This window comes from Leptidea sinapis, chromosome 31 (assembly GCF_905404315.1).
Source record: "Leptidea sinapis chromosome 31, ilLepSina1.1, whole genome shotgun sequence".
NCBI classification, from domain to species: domain Eukaryota; kingdom Metazoa; phylum Arthropoda; class Insecta; order Lepidoptera; family Pieridae; genus Leptidea; species Leptidea sinapis.
Window position 1 is genome coordinate 4337885 of NC_066295.1, and position 21052 is coordinate 4358936.

General features: G+C 34.7%; 1 protein-coding gene across 4 annotated transcripts in view; it reads left to right on the top strand.

Moving 5' to 3' along the window:
* The window catches only part of LOC126974000 (TWiK family of potassium channels protein 18-like), a 149800-nt gene that overhangs the window by 124211 nt on the left and 4537 nt on the right, over nt 1-21052 (top strand). The window lies entirely within an intron of this gene.

The following is a 21052-nucleotide window of genomic DNA, read 5'->3' on the forward strand; positions in this document are numbered from 1 at the left end:
CGAAGCGAGCCTATCAAAATATTTATAAAGATATCTTCGCACATCATAACGCTGGCCGGTTTTGTATTTCATCATTCTGAAAATAGGATTCCGTTCATATTAATCTCTTTCCCGCATCGGTTATGAGAAAAAAATAAAATACTTTTTTAAATTAAATTTAATATTTTTACCAGTGAGGCTGCTTTGCACAGGTTATTATAGTGCCGCTCAAACTTTTTGGGTTTCTCAAGAATCCTATGCGGCACTGTATTGTAATGGGCAGGGCGTATAATTACTATAAGCTGAACGTCCTGCTCTCGTCCCTTATTGTCATAAAAAATATAGTAGTTGTCATATCTCGACTCCTGTCAACAGCAGTCCCCCTGAAAACGTGCTCTACAAGACGAAGAAACGTCGTGTTAAATAAATAAATTTAAAAAAATGTAGCTTTTCCGCAAATAACATATTATGTAAACAATACAGTTACAGTTACACGGGTTTTAATCCTTTTAAAATAATTTTATTTAAATATGTAACACTCGCTTTAATCAAAGAAAATACTATATTAGAAAAAATAATCAGGCCAATTAATGCAAATATTAAAAAAAAAAAAAAAAATTGGAGTAATCTGTGCTAATTTTATAAAGAGGTAATGTTTGTGAGGTTGTAGGGGGTAATCTCTGGATCTACTGAACCGATTTTCTAAATTCTGTTACCGATAGAAAGCCAAATTGTTTACATATCAGCCCGAAAAATGGAAAGACTTTTTCATAGTTTGCTTGTTCATTGTGTTATTTATTTGTTAATTTGCTAACTGACGAAACAGTACTTGTATAATTTACCAAGTAGCAAAGCCCAATATAACACTATCGTGAGAGTGAGGGCAATATATGGCAATTGTTTCCACGATTTATGACTGCATTTCGACAAGGTATTGTTAACAGCGGATAATATATATCTGTCTTAGGAGTTATTGAAGGACCTCTATAGAAGGCTACATTTTTATTTTCCCTATGTAAATTATTCCTGTTTAGTTACTAAATCTTCTACAATTTAATTCTTGTCCAAAACTGATTAGTTTATGTTAATAGTTATAAGTTCTCAATAATAAATGTGAAAGGGAGTTTTTTTGATTGTTTTTTCACTTTTACGTCTAAACCATGAAATTTGTTGTGGCATGAAAAACACATAGGATATATTTTATCAAGCAATCCTATATAAATCATGATACCTAGATTACTGGAAAATATAAAGAGCCTTGTGTATTCCCGAAAGAAAACCAACTGTCGCCAGTGTAAGTTACCGGGGTTCGTTGTTCCTTGTTTTTTCATGGTTAAGCTCCAAAAATTTTTTGATGAGATCAGGTACATTTAAGATTAAAGGTTTTTCATTTCACCTTGAAACTGATTATCTAATATTTGGATGACAAACAACATTGGGATCAAAACTGCTCAACTTAAGTTAGCTTTAAATAAGTTGTAAATAATTATTTAAGGATTTAATTATTAATTAAGTGCATTCTTATGGCCTACCAAAAATATAAACTTTTAAATTTAAAACCTTAAAGTTTTGGGAATTCCTGGCGTATTAAGTCGTGTGTAAAAGCTATTAAGTAATAAATATAATGTGCCAAATACAATAGTGAACTTATAAAATAAGAAACCCGAAGATTTGGTAATATGCTACGGAACCATGCTTTAGTTTATTTCGTGGCTAAGCTTTTCGCATTTTAGCTTTGCAAGCCACTAAAGGCAGTTTAGTTTCCCAGTCACTTCACAAATTACGGACCGTACTTTGTTTAGCTCGGGATGGACGGTTCCCGTCAATGTTGCTTTTTTATCATAAACCTTATACTACAGAATGTAAGGCTTCGTGATCCAATCAATTTTGCTGAGGCAGATATCTATTTTGTGCAGGATTTCAAGAACGTTTGTTAACTACGACAGTTTGCTTATGATGCTCCGAAAAGGTCTGAGATTGGAAAAAATGAATCTAGCGATTTAAAAGTATTTTCAGTGATCCTATTTGAACTAACATCAATTGAGTTTCTCTGATCTATTACACTATTTACTTATTATGGCTTACCAACTCGATATAGACTTTATGATAAGACGAAAAAGAGTGTGTGAAACAATTTAAAATTATTTTGCTATAAAATGTTGCACAATTTTCCTATTTTCAGTTTTAACGGCGAGTACCAAATATTATTTTGATTACATTAAATGCCGCTTAAATTTGATGTCTTTATTCAGAACCATGTCATTTACGAGGTCCAAAAGACAGGGCGCTTTTAGCGTTCTGCCAAGCAATATTAGCTTCAAAAGATTCCTTAACATGATGCTGTAAGAATTTAATGTTTTTGAACCATTATAGTGAAAGTTATAGGTTTACTATCTGTTTTAATATAAACTATATAAAATTAAATGGAATGAAGAATTATTGGAAAATTAAATTCTATCTGAAACAGTAGCAATAACATCAATTTTATTATTATTCTTGAAATTAATGCTGTTGGCCAGTGTGTTCCACTTCACAATGTCACTATGATTAGAAAGACAAAATATAATAAAGTCAACATCTGTGACACTTCTCTGAAGCGACAAGGAAGTCCTTTACAGCGTCGGTCACATTAACCAAGAATGGTCCTTTGAGCCTTTATCAGAGCCTTCATCACTGGGTTATGAATAATGATCAGTTTTAGATAGTATGGTATGGTATGCTGTAAGTGCCGCGATAATTTGGAGGCCCTAAAAATTCCATTAAATTGGAAATTCCAGTGAAGGGAGACAAGTGAAGTTTAATAATTGATTTAAGATTCAACCGATATAGTAACGCGGTGACGCGCTTATTACTGCACTCATATTCAAAAAGCGTAGTCTCGGACTTATCAATCAATCAGCCTTTGTCCATCCGATCCCAAAAACGGCTAACTACAGGCCTAATGATAGCGCTACATGCATACACTTAGATCAAGATAATACAAGATTGCAAAAAAGCATTAAGTAAGCTTGTGGTAAAATTATTGTTTTAACTTTATTAAGGATTAATAAAATCGACGCTATTTATTTATTTATTTATTGCGCTAACACAGATATAACTATTTAAGTGACACCTCAATTATAGGTGCAAATCGAGAACAATTAACAAACGAACACAAACAGAGTTTTAGCAAAATTAATAAGCAATATATATTTAGAAAAAATAGTATTTTTAAATTTTAAATTAATTAAAACTATGAGAATTTAAATTTAGATTAAAATAAATTAACTAAAACGGTGAAATACATTTTTGTAAGTACTATCCACACTCGTAAGATATAATGAGTAGCCGTTGTATTTATTTATTAAGTACAACCACATTACACATTATTATTATCCATTACAAAGTAGTTTTATACATACAGGGTTACGTATCTGATATGTGTGACAATTACGATGTACATATTTATTGTATTGTATTCTGTTATAAAAAGATTTAAATAAATTATATTTCACGTACACTCCAATTGAATAAGTATGCAAAGCGTAGAAAATCTAGTTAAGAAATATTATAAGCACATAAATCTCTTTTGGAGAATCCTCAAAAGGGTATTAAGAATATAGGAAATATGATCTCACTAAGAATATGAGATAATATTAGATTTCCAGACTCAATAATAAACTGAATACGAATATTTACTTTTACAGGGATTTGTATGCTTCAAGGATATTTTCATTTAATAAATATGAAATAAGAAATTGGTTTTTTCCTAAAGAATTTATATTATATTTTATGGAAGTTTTTTTAGGAATGGTACTTTGTTCCGTTCTTTTTTCTTAGGCACATATTTAGAATGTGTAAAGTGGTGAATTATTTCTGGTTGATCGCATAACAAATCGAAATAATAAATAATACGTAAATATCGATCTGTTTCGTTGTCTTATATGCAATTCAAACAAAACCTACTCGTTTACCTACAGAGCTTTAGTTGGAAAATAAAAATATGGCCGAGTTGAGAAATAGTTCCGATATGAGTTATATTTTATCTGTGCTCGTTTGTCGAGCAATGGCCGCTCTGACAAAGCGAGATACAAACAACGTGAAATGCAAAGGAAATGCATTTTAATATTTACTGCATTTTGTGCTTTTGCTCGCTTTTGTTGACGATCTTCTGATTCATCTTCAAAGCTCTAATCGTTTGGCAAAAAAGTCACAAAGATAAATCTTAAATATTATTAAGCAGACTAGGCCTACCTAGTCCGCTAGTAACCTATTACAGCACTCACTTTTTCGACGAAGTAAAAACAACAACCCTTAATGCCCAGTGGTAAGTAAATTGGTAAGTAAGTAAGTAAATGAGCTAGAGTTTCCCGGGTTCGGATCCCGGTAGTAGCAAACATTTATATGATTGTTTCCAAGTCATGGATGTTTATTTGTATAAATGTATGTTTAAGTTAGTGTATTGTATTAAATAATTATATGTTGTTGCACCCATAGTACAGGCTATGCCTAGATTTCGCGCACGAAAATTTGTGCAAAAATTGTGTCTTTTACATAAAGTATTACTATAGTTCTGGGGCGTGTTCGGTCGAAGTGTTCTGTATCTAGTGACATTATTGGGCTAATGAGACTTAAATTTTTTTGTCTTAAAGCACCGAGCGCAACTACTATGCCGTTTTGAATTTTGGATTCAATTAAGAATCCTGAATGGTACTGCAATGTAATGGGCAGGGCGTATCACTTCCCATTAGGTGAGTTTTGCTTGTCTTGTCTAAGTTCATATTTTTCTAATTTTCAAATGGATCCCAGTTGTGTAAAGGCCTCCTATTCCTTTCCATTCCTTTTAAATTTTTCCTTATTTGTGCCAGTTAGTTCCACCTATCTATATTAATGTCATCGATCCACCTTTTATGCGATCTACCCACGTTTCTCTTCTTACAGGTCCCTTCTATGTTGTGGTATGAATGGTCCAAATAAAACATTATTCTATAATAATATTTTAGAGTTGTTAATAAAGCATTGTTGGCGCAATAGGTAGTGCCCTTAGCTCTCACATCGGTGTCACCCTCTGTGTGACCCTCACCCGTCACGTACCAATATGTTTTCAGTTTTAGAGTTCATAATATGTACATTATGAGGTCGGCAACGCTCTTGTGATTCCTCTGGTGTAACAAGAGATGATATACCATCAGCTGATCCGTATGGACGCAGCTTTGTTCTACTCTTCCATAAAAAAAGTTAATGAGTGTTGCAAGAGATTGTGGGCGGCGGTGATCACTTAACAACAGGTGACCCGTACACTCGTTTGTCCTCCTATTCCATAAAAAAAATGAGTCTTCTGTTAATTGTTTCATCTGGTACACCGCTTCGTTACGTAACCCGATACTTTCGTCAGGAAAAATCATTTAAAATATTTTTTGACCGTTAAAATTTCATAGCGTTAAAAGTTGCTCAGTAATATTTTTTTGATAGACTACTATCTAAACTATTAGAAATTTTTTTAAAACTGTTCAATTATTACTATCAAATTCCGAAGTAATATTAAACAAACACACGTCATGTTCTCTGAGTTTGGTTTTCACCTTTCACCATTAGAATTCCACAAAAAAAAACAAAACGTGTGTTCACTGTTCAACGTGTCATTAAGTCACACTCTTCTAGCGGCATTCGAAGGAGTGATCTGGAAACAAAAATAGATCGACAATCCGCTCCAGGAGATTGGAAAGGTATGTTCCAGTGCAGGTTCACAATATTCTAGCGGCATTCGAAGGAGTGATCTGGAAACAAGAATAGACCGTCAATCCGCTCCAGGAGATTGGAAAGGTATGTTCCAGTGCAGGTTATACCGTCAATAGACCGCCGTTTTCCCGACGGATTGGACGAAGACCTGGGCAGGAAGTTAATATTATACAATACATTTACTTAATACATACTCGAAAATTACTTTTCTATAAAATCTTAACATAATGAGAAACGTTTATATTTATTTAAATTATCTGACAATAGATTTTAGTTTTGTTTTTTACCTATAAAGAATCAGTTCAGATTACTTTTGAAATACAGACTAATGGTTGTATGTTGTAAGTTACTGATAACTTATGTTGTGAGGAAGTTAATCTTTTGGTTCAATAATTCCAACAGGAGTTTCATAGATATCAAAAGGCAAGGCCTTTATTTTCTCAAAATTTATTCCTTTAGAATTCCCTTTGACGTCATTTCTAATATACTAGATACTACCGTTTCGGAAACAAATGGCACTCTGAGTGAGAAGAAAGCAAGAAACTCTCCCAGCATTTTTTGTGCTCTTTTTAATAAACTAACTTTCTTTAACTGACGTTCTAACACATATTTTTAAGTGGTTTTTGAATATTTTGTAACCACAAATATGATTGCTCACTGTTATTATAGGCTGTAACGAAGATTTGGTCATTTAATAAAGCAAAAGAAAATCATTATTTGTAAATAAAAATGGTGAAAGCAAAATCAGTAATAAATTAAAATTTGGAAATAAAAGGCATCCAAGAAGGTCCATAATATTCACATTGCATTTCATCCTTAATGCATAATACATTTACAGGACGAATTGCTGTAAAATAACAAAACGCTCGCCATTGTTACTGAAGCAAGCTGCAGACAGATCATTAGATGAAAGCGAGCAAAAAGCTTTAAGTACTGCTACTAATGTAACGAAAATTGCTGGACTTAAAAACGTAGTTGATGTTGTACACTTTTGATGTTGAATTTGAATACAAATGCTAAATTATGGATTGATAGAAAACATTTTTAAAGTAATTCAATAACAGCGTGACTGGTGAGTCGAAATTAACCATAATCGAGTGGGTAAGTGATATTTGGCGAACCTACAAGATAAAAAAAATAAATATTAATTGACTAATTAACTCACTTAACCGAAAGTTTAGTTAATTACTCAACGCATGGTCACTGCACGAATTAAACGCTAATCGCGGAGCGCGGAAGTAGGTAGGCAGATACACGGACCTGTTGAGGCTTGCGCTAAACTATCGAAATATAGTTGCGCAGTGCGGTGTTGTAACCACAATTCTCTTATTTATAGGGAAATTTTCTTAAAAATTAAGTACCTAATTTTATTACTTAATTAGAGAATCGAGGACTTTCTTCATAAATATATCGTTAGTAAAATAATTCCAAGATTGGAAGAAGGTTTTAGATAAAAATTTATGATGAAATAGTTTTTTCTTAGTAATTATATAAGAAATGTTTTCCAATAAAAAATAAAGTGTCCAATTTCTAGTTGCAAATAGAGCTCCAATATAAAATATCTCGTACTAAATTTACCTTATTTAATTTATTTATTCAAATTGAGCTTTCTAATTTTAGAGTTATATTCCATATTAATTCGTTTTGGAGGACTTTCGAGGAGTTTCTTTTGTTCACCCATTTTATCCACTATCCAGTTTCTCAAGAGCTGTTTTATCCCCAGGGGCAAAACCAATCAAAAAAAGATAACTACTGAAATAAATACTATAATAATAACAAGATTAATAGATTTATAAGTTTTAACTATCACATTAAAATAAAGTCGAAACGATTAAAATGAAAATAACCAATATTTTTTGCAAAGTTCTTAATTCTTAATTTAAGGTCGACCTAGGTTAACAGTATTCAAGAGAGTAATTGTCTAAATCGCCATCTGTCGCCTTGGAAGTGCCATTTGTTATACTTAGATGGATTTTGAAAATGTTCATTAAATTATCTTTTTTTAATGTTTAATCTTTATAATATTTATTTATTGTTCAGATCGCCTTTTGAAATTTGTATGTTTTTTGGTATTTTTTTTCTCAAAAGAGCCTCAAAATATTGAAAAGAACTAGTGTATAGGAAGCAAGTATAGTTGTACGTTCGAAGCCGCTTACTCAACAGCTGAAAGGGATCGTCTGGTATTTTAGTGTAAAGTTTTTAATATTAATTGCAAGGACTAAGCTTTCGTGTGAAACTAGAAATTAGGAATATTTGCCGTTTTGACATCAATTGTTTGTATATTGCCGTCATAGTTTACAGTCCACTAAATGTAATTTAGAAAGCATTTAAAAGAACTGCAGATGCGTTACTTATTTGTATGATGTGTCCAAAGTATGGCCGTTTAGCAGTTTATATAGCTTCCTTTATAAAGAATAGCGTAGGAGGAGAGGTATTGAGAACACTAGATGTATCCATCAACACACAACGTAAAAAAATAAAGGTATTATGCGAGCATTTTATAAGCGATTATAAAAGATATAATAACTTACTTTTAAAACATGAAGCACTGTTTCTGCTAACAGAATCATACAGCCACCAAAAGTAGCGTCCGTTCACAAGCATGACGCATGGACAAGCCATCTTCTCGACCATATTTTAGGGAAATGAACTTTTTTTATATATTAATAAATCTTTTACAAGGACATAAATGAGAGTCCAACTCACACTTGAGCGGATTTTAAAAATGTTATTAATCCTTGTCCTTCCTTGCTTTACTTCTGTGAAGTTTCCAATGAAGAGAATTGTTCGCATATCATGCCGAATCATTGCCCTGTTTCTAACGCAACTCCCCTTTCCCCACTGAACTTTCATGATACCTAAGTTTTGATCCCTGGCTCCTAATGTGTTTTAATCCTTAGCCTTCAAACTGTAAACTGTTATGTCATTAGCTAAGATGCTGAATAATCCTGTAATAATAGGACTTTGTTAAATAAGGCTTGAGGAAGAGCGAGGGCTTGCACAAGGCGAATATCCAGGATGTACTCGTTGAGTGTCACCAGATGGTTATTACATAACTATTACAGATAGTTAAAAAAAAATTGGCATCATCATGGAAAGTATGTTACGTGCGTCAGTAAAATGATATGAATTACTTTTTAAAAATCAAACGAGAAGGAATCAATTTTGATAATAAATACTTCCATGCATTTACTAAATAATTTTGATAGGCAGGTCGTAAACAATCAGCTACGCTTGGCATTTTAGCACATTAGTATTTTGAATTTGAGGTAATTTTAGCTTTTTTTGATTTAATATATATTAATATATATGAATTAGACAAATCAAAGTGACGCACTCTCGAGCAGTCAGGTCGATGTAAAAAGGGGTTCACAAAGTACTTACACGCTGAGAATAATTGTCATGCTCGTCGTTACTTATCAATGCAAAAAATAATTTAACGTGATTTCTTTAATATTTATTGACAATGAGTACGGATAGATATTTTGTCTACATTGTTTTGTACTTCCCAGGAGCAAAAAAGAATAGGGAAGTCCCAGGCCCAAGAGTGTCGTAAGAGGCGACTTAAGGCATTTACCAGTGGCAGATTTCTTTGTATAGGATGCCGGCTAGATTATGGGTGTGATTATGTGTAGGCATTATTGTGTTTCGGTCTGTAGGGTGCCGTAGCTAGTAAAATTACTGGGCATATTTTATCTTTTGTGTCTCAAGGTGACGAGCGCAATTGTACTGTTGCTCAGGTTTTTGGGTTTTTGAAGAAACCTCAGCGATATTGCATTGTAATGAGCAGGGCGTATCAATTACCAGCAGCTACAGTTTGACAATACCAGCAGGAGCTTGTATTGTCCAAAAAAACCTATTATTAAGTCTATGCTGTGTCTTGTATCAGCAATGTATAAAGTTTGGAATGTGATTTATTTAGTAATGCATGTAGCTAGCACGGTTACCTATTCATGAATTTAAAGGAGAACATATTATGAACATCAACAATAGTTTGACCTATTTGGAACATTAGTCCCCTTTTAGTCGAGGCGAGGTAATGGTGTGAGGTCTCCGGTATGGTGTGGGTGGCGATTAGTCCGAACCCCCGAAATATGGACAAATTGTTCACAACTTTTCCTCACCCATTGAAAGCTAATCGAATTAGCGAAATTGCTTCGTAATTTTTTTGCTATCGTTCATAAACGGATACTCTAAATTGGTCCAATGAAAGGATGTTAAATGATTGATCACATTTTGATGCTGTTTTCATCGAATTTTGAGGAAGTATATTTTAGTGAATAAAGTAATTTCCTGCTTTTTTGTAAATTTCAAAACCAAGGCAAAAGAAAAATAAGAAAGGTATTTTACTTCATATGTTTTAATAACCTAGAGGTCAGGAAAACTGGTAATGGTAGACAATCGCCACCTAAATTGCCGCTAAAGCTCTTGTGAATAGAAACTGATGTTTCAAAAATGGTCTATTATATAAACTAGTCGGGTAGGTCTGGTATATAAACTATTACCGTCACCCTTTCGTAACAAATTAAATATATAAAGCCCAGTTTGTGACAAAAGTCGCAATAAGATCATTATTATTAATAAAACAAATATTGCGAGGGCGATCTTTGATACGAGCTTGTAGAGAAGAAGTTGTAAGAGAATACTTAATAAGTGCAAGGCGACGCAGCTCTCACTTGAACAAAGGGAAAGTGGATATAACAAACTTATTAATTAATTGACGTAATCAAGCACTTTGTTGATATCAATATCCAATACTTGTTCTATTGCGGAAATACAATATAGTACCTACTAATGCACTACGATTCATCTATGCACATATCCAGTTTTATTTTATATTTTTATTGAACTTAGGAATTAATCATCTTTTAAATAATTTTCTTAAATGATATTTTAATTTGAAGTAAATTAATTTATTAAACCTATTGTTACGTGTCAGGGTTCCGAAGACACTAGTTTATTCCGCAAACTATTAATTAGACCTCTCAGCAGTCAGTACTAGTCTCCATACCTACTAATTTTTGCTTACTGTAGGTATCGTATCGAATATTCATTGTATCACTCACTTAGGCACTGAATGAATTAACGAAGCCAGGGTGTTTAGTACAATTAGGTAAGAGTAGGTAGGTCTCGAATATTCTCAAACAGTTCAGTTAGTTACCGTAATAAATCAAGTTATTGTAAACAGCTCTGTTTACAACAAAACTAAGTATTTTTATTGAATAAGAATTATTTTGCGGGAATACATAAGTATCCAACTGGTGTGAGTTTTCTCGTGAAGGCCCATTTTAAATTCGGCGCTTTTTTGTAATGTCAATAAGTTGTAAATGCCGCTCAGGTATTTCAAGAATCCTCAGCGATTCAGCATTGTAATGGGCGGGGTGTATTACTTACCATCGGGTATTTATCTTCTTTATGGAAGCGGATAAACGAGCGTACTGGTCAACTAGTGTTAAGTGACCACTGCCGCCCACATTCTCCTGCAACACCAGAGGAATTACAGGAGCGTCGTCGGCCTTTTATAACAATGTACGCACTTTTTTCGAAGGTTAACATGTCGTATCGTCCTGAAAAAACTGCACAAGACCACACAGTTTGGCTGCACGTGGAAGAAAGTTACTTGAAAACCGCACTGAAAGGAATGCCACATATCCAGATGGTGGGGATGATATCCTGATTTATGGCGTGTCGTGCAAATATGGAGTTCAGTGGCGGGAATCAGGTCAAACAGCTCTTTGCAACACTACCCGTTTTAAATAAGATAGAAGACACACAATAAAGCGACGTCTCTACGCAACCTCTTAACTCAAGACCTCTTACCTGTCTCATGGATTTTTCTCATAAAAAACCTTATATCATAGATCAGACTACATAACGAACATGCTAATGGTATTGGTTGTTAAAGCGACCTTAGTACAGTTTAGGGTAGCCCTGTTACACTATTGTAATATCCACTGTTAAATATATATCTCACTGCTAAGATTTATTCTTTTCATGAATCTTTTTATTTCTTTTACAATGGGCTGACGTAGCTCAAGTGGTTGAAGAACTAAGATGTAACGGTTTCATCTGCACCTGAGATGAGATTAAAAATATACTTTGTTAAATTAAATTGGAATCAGACATTAAAACACTTCTGAAAATAAAGGCGGAAGTGAAGAGTTTACGAAATGTATTAAGCTGTAAAGAAAATAAAAGTTTGTAATTTGAGGTTTTAAAATGATTGTATGGCTTCAGTGTGTTGATTTAGGATCTTGGATTCATAAGGAAATGAAAACGTAATTATTTGGCGTGTTAATTTTACAACTTTGACTCCTCCTTTTGTTTCTGAGAGTAACTGTATTGACACGCGGACGAACAAGGTTAAATCCAAACACGGAAACACCCTACCAAGATTGAAATAAAAACAAAGAAAAATCAAATATTTTTATTCCATTGGTTTCATATAAACTTTTGAATTATCAAAATTTTTGCACTACGTTCACTTCTAAACACCGATGAAAGGAATCGGCATGAAACTCAAACAATTATTCTTTTAAGATCATCCCTTTAAAAGATATGTTATGTTTGTGTATGCATTAACTAGAAGTCACATATTTTTTAATAAGACTTTTGATGATTTTCCAACTGAATGTATTACATTGGATTATAATGAAATCAATAAAAATGTAAAAATATTATTTTATAGTTTTAATTATAAAAGTTTTTGACTTTATTAATTATACTCGTAGCTGTGTATATTATTATATTGTGAACCTTTGTTGTTAAATATATGAATAATAAAATTGTAACATTATAAAATACTAACACAGTCCATGATACAGTCGCAGTACGTAAAGTTAAAATTATTAAATATTTACAGAATGGAGATAACTTATTAAGCTTTAGTAATTATAAAAGAAGAGTAACCCTTTATTTGAGTTACTTATAGCAATCCTCTTTGCGTGGAGTACTCAACGGTGATAACTTCTCAGGTGATCTTATCAGTTTAAATTTGGAGTTTCTTTTCTCACAAGCACACTGTGAACGTGCCAATCACAACATCTACGCTCACTTGGTCAGGCTAAGTATTAGAATCGCATCCGGTTGTGAAACACACACGCACCTCACCGACACCTACATACACACAAACAAAGCACTAGCACAATACTAGTTATAGTACAGTAGCGTAACTCAGCGGTCTTCTTGTAATTTATACCTTCGTCTGGGTGGAGCGCTAGGGTTACAAAAAGAAGTAAAAAAATATTGACGACGTGGACGGCGTGGTGCAGCTAATTTAACTCTGACAGCGACCAGTCTTGGTGGCGTACGGCGTAGAACTCAATAGTTTTGTCTTCCCAAGATTGCTTAGCAGCCGTGTAAATCGTGTGTATGTGTGCGTGAGTCGACTCGTGCGCTCTAGTATGAAGTTAAAGTACTATTCTATTACCGTATTGTGGCACTAGCATTAGGTCATTACACCGCCGTCGATGGCGAAGGTGAGATTTTTTATTTCCGATCGCTGGCTCGTCAAGTAGACGAAGTTTACAGGTTCGTCAATTTTGTCATTAGCGATCTAGTGAATGGCGAGTCAACCTCTGAAAATGCCTCCAGCGCAGACAAAACACGTGACCAAATGATTTTGTGAAACTTACTCGTAAGACCCAAATCTTTTAATTTATAATTTAAAAATAATATCGGCCATTTTAATCATTTCAAAAGTATTTTATTTAAGTGAAGTAAATTTATTTACCACAATATAATTCCGTTTATCTAATAATAAAATAAATAAAGTAAATAGAGACGTAGTATTGGAGAAAATTCGACGCAATTGTAATAAAGTTGTCGTTGAAGTACCAATAAAAATAACCACCGTCATACAAACCGAATAACACGAGATCGAATAAACTACGTTATAACAGAGAATGAAAATGTTTCTACTTACTTGAATAGCAATTGAGACGAAATACTTTTAGATAAATTGAAATACAATAAACCACACTCGACTTCGGTCGCTTTAATGTACTATGAAATCTAACCATTCAATCAACAGTTCAGATTTGCATTAGTTTTAATTATATTGTGTTGAAATATAAAAAAAATATTTCAACATATTTTAGCTTACCGTCATAATCTGTACCAATTCATATAAGGGCAGGAAATAGAAAGTCAGTGAGAAAAATATAGACATAAAAATGGTTTTACTCGTATAGATTTGCTGAAAACCTATTCTGTTTAGATTCCTTTAATTTTTATTAATTTTTTAATATTTGTTTAATAACTTTAGTAATTATAAAGTTAATAATAAATAAATAGTAGTTAAAAAACTAAAAAACACCCTTTTTATAGAAAGCTGAACTAAGATATTGAAAGTTTATTTTGAAATTTGAAATTAACATCAATGCCTGCCTTAAAGACGATAGCTTTAAATTATATAAATTAACTAGAATCCTATTAATTTTGCAAATTGAAAAATGCAATAATTTAATCAATTTAATGTATTGTCATCGGTCCTCGATAAATCTACGAAGTTTGAACGGAATCTGGCCGTTTCAAATAGGTCAAAATCGCGCCCAAATGAATCGGTTACAAATAAACATACATACAGGTGAAGCTAAAAAAATGCGTGTAATAAAAACGCTGAACTATACAAATTATTATTTTTTTCAATTGCAATAATTTGTAGCCAACATTTATGAACGAGGCGGAACTCGAACACGAGACCTCCATGTTCCATCCGAGCGCTCTTACCAACTGAGCCAACCGTTCCAGTGACGAATGGTTCGTAAATGTTGGTATTTCTTGTTTAACTCCCAGGTTCTTGGCTCCATCTACTGTAGATTCTACAGGATCTACTTTAGCAATAAACATAAATTTCGGTTACTAATTTAATTTGTATAATAATTAATCCCAGAAGTGAGGAATATCAATAAATTATTAATGTTGAATTTGTGAAATGTTAATATGTAATAATTTTGTTAGTGTCCTATACGAAAAAACTACGCTCTCTCTTATATTCTATATTAACTTTACCATACCCGTTATGTACCCATACAGTTAACACTTCCTCTCAAAGTTATTTTTGAAAAATCTATTAATGCTGGTATATTTCCTACTGATTGGAAGATTGCGAATGTTGTACCCAAACACAAAAAAGGTGATAAATGTAATATCAAAAATTATAGGCCCGTATCAATCTTAAGCATATTTCCTAAGATATTCGAAAAAAATATTTGTCCAATTTTAATCAGACATCTGGAGAACGTTATGTCGAATGCACAGCATGGTTTCCGTAGACGCAGGTCAACTCTAAGTAACCTTCTTGGTTATGTAACGGATCTTTCTTCGGGCGCAGACAACAAAGCTGAGATTGATTGCATATACGCGGATTTTTCCAGAGCTTTTGATAAAGTGAACCATGAAATACTTCTTCCAAATTTAAAATTCTATGGGATTTATGGTAAACTATTAAATTTGTTACAATCTTATTTAAAAGACAGAAGGTAGAGGGTCACTGCAAATGGTTACACTTCACATACCTTTTTTCCTAAATCAGGAGTTCCTCAGGGCTCACATCTTGGTCCTGTTCTTTTTAACGCTATTAATGATATTTTGGATCAAATAACATCTAGTAAATGTTCTATGTTCTCAGACGACTTAAAAAATTATAAAGAAATTAAGTCTCAGAATGACATAACACTTCTTCAAACTGACCTGGATAATATTTTCAACTGGTGTAATGTAAATAAAATGATACTTAATCCGGAAAAATGTGTAAATATCAAGATCACTAGAAATAGAACTGAGACTGCATCATCTTACGTCTTTAATAATGTTCCTTTGGAACAGTCGTCATTAGTTCGTGATCTTGGTATAGTTATAGACAAAAACTAAATTTTAGTAATCATATTGATAACATCATACTGAAGTTTTGGAAAATGCTGGGTTTTATTAGGCGTACTTGCAAAGATTTCAGAAATCCATTTGCAATTGTGGGCCTTTAAAATGCATTGGTACGAAGTGCACTTGAATACGTTTCACCGGTTTGGAATCCCCAATATAATGTCCATATTGATAGAATATAGCGTATTCAACGTAATTTCACTCGCTTTCTAGCTTTTAAAGACAAAACCTGCCCTTATCGTGCAGACTATAAAACAAGACTGGACCATTTCAATATGAATTCGTTGGGGATATGACGAAAAATAACTGATGTGTCTACTTTACATAAAATTATACATGGTATAATCATATCCCCAGAATGTCGTACAAATGTAAATCTTACAGTCCCTAGAAATATACCAAGATTCCCTATTAAACATATTTTCAGCCCAACAATCAGCAGAACTAATATGGGTAAAAACGCCCCCTTAAACAGAATTATGAGCTCTTATAACGATATCACTGCAAAAAATGGTAATATAAATATTTTTCATATACTTAGGCTAATATCAATAAATTTAAAACCGACTGCTTTAAAATATTAAGATCTTAGTTATGTAAGTTAAATATAAGAAGTAAATTATTGTATTGTTGTATAGTCATAAATTTTATAAATCTCTTTTTTTAAAGTATAAATGTATTTTAGTCATTAAATATCATATTTTTTTTTAAACTCTTCATTTCTTTAATTTTATTATGTTTAATTGTTCAACTTTGTTATTCCTTTCGCACTATTGTAAATGTTGTTTACACCTGTAAAGACATGTCATATTGTACTATCCCTTGTGTAGTTGCTAAAATTTAAATTGTATAATGATGTGTTGTTGGTGTAACTATCTAAATAAATAAATAAATACCCTTTATTTTTTATCATAAAACTAGGACAGTACCCTATGAGCATACCTTTAGATTAAATGATAAACAACTAATTGCCATAAGAAAGGTTTTATTATAAATAAAATAAAAACTGAACTGTAATGGATTCTATTGATATTTAATAATAACAATTTGGAAGTTTCTATTTTTCTATGAAAATATAATTTTTTTCAGTAACACTTTGTATACACCTGATAATTATAGTCATAGTAGAAATCACGGGCGTAACACGCACTGCGGCGACCGTGCCGCGAGTCTTGAAATTGTGTAATCACCTGGTAGAAGCCCGCCCTGATTGTGATCTATTTACTAATAGACTTTAGGTGTTGGTGCAGTTGCTGCTCCAACTTTGTGTGTCCTCACATCGCGTCTAGCAATAGTACTTGATTAATGTAATTGGTGTTGTAACAGTTTTAATCAAAATAAAGAATTAATTAAATTAATTAAACACAAAGTGACATACAAAAACCTGGCCTGTTTTCACTAGACAGCAAGAGGCTCTATCTAGACGTAAAGATAAATTTTCTATGTATCCCAACAGCAATTTTCAGTAACATCATTATCGAGTCACTTGAGGAAAGTAAGCTCAATTAAATATTAATTATCTAAATTGTAACGTGTGACGGTGTAACGTATTAACGTAATTTAAGTTGATGAAGTTCACGCAACGACCATAATTAATAATTCTTGAATTGAGAGCTCGTCAGAAACGCGAAACTCAGGTACACTTAAGTACTTAACTGGAAACTTTTAATTTATATATATATAGCTTCAACCAACCACTGGCATGCATCCTTGTTATATTGAGAAGCGAGCGTACAGGACACCTGGTGTTAGGTGATCACAGCCACCCACATTATCATGCAATACCAGATTTGCTAGGCGAGTTGCCGGCCTTTGAAGAAGGTGTACACACCATTATGAAGCTACCCATGTATAGTCCCATAAACACAACATCAAATTAGTACAGACATAAAGTTGAAAATAACTTTAGATACGCATATTTAATGGATGAAGAGGAAAACGAAGCTCACCACGGCTGAATACGAATAATTTTGCCCTGTGCTTCCCCGGGGCGTAAAAAGAATAGTTTAGTCCCAGGCCCAAGGGTATCGTTAGAGGCGACTACGGGCTTATTGAAAGTGGGAGAGTCGCGCTGCCGTCTTATGACGTCAGCACAATCGGGCCAGACTCGTCCGGGTTACTTACCACACTCGCACAGAATACCGGCGTGAAGTGACGGCCTAGTGCCGCTATGTCTCGCATAGGTTAGTGTCGAGGACCGGAAGCCATCCCTACCTACCCTAGGGGCAAGGTTTGTTTCCCATCGGATGACCCTAGTGCCTGCGCCGTTGCAGTAGCCGATGTGATACTGCAGGGCATGGATATTTTTATACCAAGCTCTGTAATACCGATCGGTGGCAGATCACAGCCCTGGTTCGATGCATCAGTTAAAGCAGCATCTGACTGCAAAAAACAGGCGTATCGAACTTGGGTTGCGGCGCTGGGCTCAAAAAATCCGAACTGCAAAGTTCTGAAGAGGAATTATAACCGTGCCTCCAGATTTTTTAAGCGGCAAATCGCCCGTGCGAAATCGAAGCACGTCGTCAAAATTGGCGAGCAGCTTTCTAGTTACCCGACCGGAACACGCAAGTTCTGGTCGTTGTCGAAAGCTGCTCTTGGTAACTTCAACCAGCCGTCCCTGCCACCGTTGCACATGAGAAATGACACCCTGGCCCATACGGCTAAAGAGAAAGCCAACCTCATCTGCACTCTTTTTGCCTCCAACTCGACTCTTGACGACAACGGAAAAACACCACCGACCATCCCGCGGTGTCAGAGCTCTATGCCTGAAGTACAGTTCAGACAGAAAACTATTAGCCGAGCTCTGTTTTCGTTGGACGTCAGGAAGTCGAGCGGGCCGGATGGCATTTCTCCAATCGTGCTTAGAACGTGTGCCCCTGAGTTGACGCCGGTGCTAACGCGTTTATTCTGGCACTCTTATTCAAAAGGCGTAGTCCCTGACTCATGGATCAACCCTTGTCCATCCGATCCAAAAAAAAGGAGACAGTTTGGTTCCGGCAAACTACAGACCTATAGCGATTACCTCTCTGCTTTCCAAAATCATGGAGAGCATAATTAACCGCCAGCTCTCGGAATACCTTGAGGGTCACCATTTGATCAGGGTTGACCGGCAGTATGGCTTTCGCCATGGTCGGTTGACTGGCGATCTTCTGGTATACCTAACACATAGATGGGCGGCGGCTATTGAAAGCAAGGGGGAAGGCCTGGCAGTTAGCCTGGATATAGCGAAGGCCTTTGATCGTGTATGGCACAAGGCGCTCCTCTCCAAAATTCCATCATTTGGGCTTCCCGAGAGCTTATGCAAGTGGACCTCCAGCTTCCTCACTGGGCGCAGCATACAGGTCGTTGTCGACGGTTTATGCTCGATTCCAAAGCCCGTGAACGCTGGAGTGCCCCAAGGCTGTGTACTATCTCCCACGCTGTTTCCTCTGCATATCAATGATATGTTGGACACCTCCAACATACATTGCTATGCAGACGACAGCACTGGTGATGCCGTATACACGGGCCATGCAGGTCCCTCTCGGGAAATCATCGACCAGTGCCGGGAGAAACTTGTGTCTTCTATCGAGTCCTCTCTAGAGATGGTCGCGGAATGGGATTAATTGAACCTTGTCCAATTTAACCCCCAGAAGACTCAAGTTTGCGCGTTTACCACTAAAAAAACCCCATTTGCCGTATCACCGCTCTTCGACAACACTTCCCTTAAAGCCTCGACTAGTATCGGAATACTGGGTCTCGAAATTTCGAGCGATTGCCAATTCCGTGGCCATCTGGAGGGCAAAGCCAAATTGGCTTCGAAGAAGCTGGGGGTCATTAATAGAGCACGGCAATACTTCAAGCTGGCTCACATTCTAGCACTCTACAAAGCGCAGGTCCGGCCACACATGGAGTATTGCTGTCATCTCTGGTCTGGCGCAGCCCAGTATCTGCTCGATCCATTTGACCATGTGCAACGCAGAGCAGCTCGAATTGTCGGGGACCCAGTGCTCTGTGAACGGCTGGATCACTTGGCGTTGCGAAGAGACGTCGCTTCATTGTGTGTTTTCTACCTCATTTATCACGGGGAGTGTTCCGAAGAGCTGTTTAACCAGATACATGCCGCCGAATTCCACCTTCGCACGACACGCCACAAGTTACGATATCATCCCCACCATCTGGATGTGTGACGGTCCTCCACAGTGCGGTTTTCAAGGAGCTTTCTTCCTCGTACCACGAAGCTGTGGAATGAGCATCCTTGTGCGGTGTTTCCGGGACGATACGACATGGGTACCTTCAAAAAAAGCGCGTACACCTTCCATAAAGGCCTGCAACGATCTTGTGATTCCTCTGGTGTTGCAAGAGAATGTGGGCGGCGGTGATCACTTAACACCAGGTGACCCGTACGCTCGTTTGTCCTCCTAATCCATAAAAAAAAATATAAACTCATTAAATAAATAACGCAAAATATTAAAATATGAATGGTGTACTTTGCTTCAATTACCCACAATAAGTTCCATTATATTAACAAATCTGTGCATTCAAGTTATTTTATTATCAAATTACGTTATTGTTTTTACCATCAAAAACTTTTATTTAATAAAGTTTCTATTACGATTTATTGAGATACTTGCCAACAAGTGCCCTTGGGATAAAAGTTTTTGATTCGACGCTTTTCAATTCCGCTGTTATTTTGGGCCATTATTTTAAAAGTTTGCGAACTGGTTTCTAGCCTATTTGTTTCATTGATTCAATTTAAGTTTTGTTTTCGTTTAATTAATATGTTCTTTATAGAAATACTAATTATTTTTGTTTTTATTCCGGGTCCACTTGTCAGCCTACATACAACGATGAAAAGCATAGGAAAAGACGTTAAGTTTCACATCATGACACAGCACAATAATCTCTACTACTATAAAAAAAACACTATTATGCGGTTTCTTAATGTTATTATAAATAAAGGAATAAGATAATTATTATCATAGGTGACTGACATGGCAACTAAGTGGTCAATATTGGACCGACTCTCCCTATCCATTCGTGCTATAAAATTGCATTATTGAATTTTACATTCTTAAAAATAAACATAACGTAAGGAGTATGATAATCATACTCCTTACAGAAGGTTCGTAGATCGAACACTTCGTAATCCCTAATATTAAATAAGGCACTGGTAGCGTTTGACTAAGTGGTTTATTTATTTATATGGGCAACTAAAAATTACACTCTTTACATGCATTAACTTAAAATATAATAATATTATGGATAAGAGTCAATTCACTTATAAGCTACCACAGCATTCATAATTTTTACTACGTTTATAAGACAGTAATTTTAACAATTTAAAAACTTAAATCTATAAATATTGTTATATATAATTTTAAATAAAAATGAAATATGAAAACAAGGTTTTTAAGTCACGTGTGTAACTTAAGTATGGTTCGGCTACACGTGGAGTTGTTATTATTGTTATCAACTCTAATCTGCCTATTAT